The sequence below is a fragment of the Limulus polyphemus genome, unplaced genomic scaffold (assembly GCF_000517525.1).
Source record: "Limulus polyphemus unplaced genomic scaffold, Limulus_polyphemus-2.1.2 Scaffold2494, whole genome shotgun sequence".
NCBI classification, from domain to species: Eukaryota; Metazoa; Arthropoda; class Merostomata; order Xiphosura; family Limulidae; genus Limulus; species Limulus polyphemus.
In genome coordinates, this window is record NW_013668104.1 from 113511 (window position 1) to 115528 (window position 2018).

The following is a 2018-nucleotide window of genomic DNA, read 5'->3' on the forward strand; positions in this document are numbered from 1 at the left end:
GAAACTTAACACCTGGATTTTCTCAACTAGAAATACATATGGATTATCTTCATTATGGAAGAATAAAGATTGGTGAACTCTTCATTAAATATTAGCATAATATAAAAAATACCGTTTTCTCATCTCTCTATTCTTACTCAATAATAAATTACAATTGAAAAGGAACTAGCTATCTCGTCAAGACCAAGAAAAATAGAAGTCTGGCATTTTTTGCCTCATTTCGAAACAACTCCCCCCATTTTGAACTTAATGTTTTGTAGCAGGTGAAAAAATGCGATATTTCAACATTTCACGTGTGCTGCAAATCTTTTGCTATGCCGTCCATGTTAGATTTATCCTTCGCACAACTTTTCCTTGATCTGCTATTTGTTGCAAATCTTTACATTTGCCTGTTGGACACCAGTAAACAGGAATATAGGCCAGAATTTAATTGCCACCCACGATTGAAAGTTCTTGTTTTTATTGATAGATAATCTTGACAACTTTGGATTGTCTAGAAATGTGTAGTTTTCATTTGAGATCTTTATGTCAGTTTCTTCTTTTGTTTATATTTATTTTTTCTAAATTTACTTCAAATGCAGTAGAAGGTTTATTTTCATTTCGAACAAATCTTGATAGTTACTTAAATTGTTTCAGGGTAAAATTCATTCACTAATCGGCAACGAGCACTTTGGCACTGTGCCAAATCATTATTCTTAGGCCTTTCTCAAACTGTATGGTTCTTTGTGTTTCATATATTCAGAAAGGGCCTTAGAGATTTCGTTCTTGATAACATGATGACTAAAGTCATAGGATGATAAAGTCCCTTGGATTTCACATGAACTATTTATTTTACTCAGGATAAACGTGAAAAAGCATCGTAGTAAAAACTCACATCTAAGAAGTGAAAATGTCTTGTTATGAGACTTATTTGTCTAGGCAAGCTATTGAATCTTGCTAAACTTTCATTCAACAAAAGCAGTTACTATAGATATTTTATATACAAAATAAATATCTAGATCACAACTTAACACATTTCACATTTTTCTCGGACGTTGCTCTGGTCTAATAGATTGATACATACAACAAAACTGTATTTACATTTTTATTCGATTCCTCTTCAAAAACATAATGCATAAATTATATCCTTTTCCCCAAAAGTATGTATTATTTGAGAACTGCGATATATTTTAAAAACACAAAAACATCATGTATGAGAAACTAGACAAAAAAGTCATAAATTGACCAATGAAATATTTAACTCCATATCTCCTTAAAATAGAAATAGGGAGAAACGAATTTAAGGAACAGAGTTTTGTTTTCTTTTTTGCCATTTGCTTCTTCCCTTTTCAATCTTGTGAATAGCTAAAGTCCCCTAGTGGCTTAACGGTAAGTCTGAAGGATTATAACGCCAAAACCCGGGTTTAGATACCCGTGGTGCTTAACAGCAAACAAACAAATAATACATAGCTAAAATGTGTTTACTTTCTCATCTTCTGGGAACAAACGCGCTTGGAAATCAAAAGAGAAAACTCAACCTTTTTTGTGAATTACGAAACCTAACAATACCTAGAAGGATCTTGAAAATAATTCAAGTATCCAGAAGGTATTTACTTGTTCATGTGTGTGTGTATTTCCTTATTATCTGAAATGATTCTACTTGAGTTATGACCACCATATGTGTGGTAGCGTCAGAAAATACAGGTAGTGTATCGTCATCAAATGCAGGAGCATCAGGTTGTCAATGTATTGGTATCATCAGCAAACCCCCGTACATCAAACCAATTCGTGTAGTATATAGTCAGCAAATACAGTTACATCAGACTGCCACAAACTAAAATCTACTGTAGTGGTATCACTGGCAAATACAGTACATCAATATTTTCACCAATCAAAACACACTGTAGTAGTATCATCAGCAAATACACATACATCAGATTGTCACCCATCAAAACAAAATGCAACAGTATCATTAGCAAATACATGTACATCAATATTTTCACCAATCAAAACACACCGTAGTAGTATCATCAGCAAAT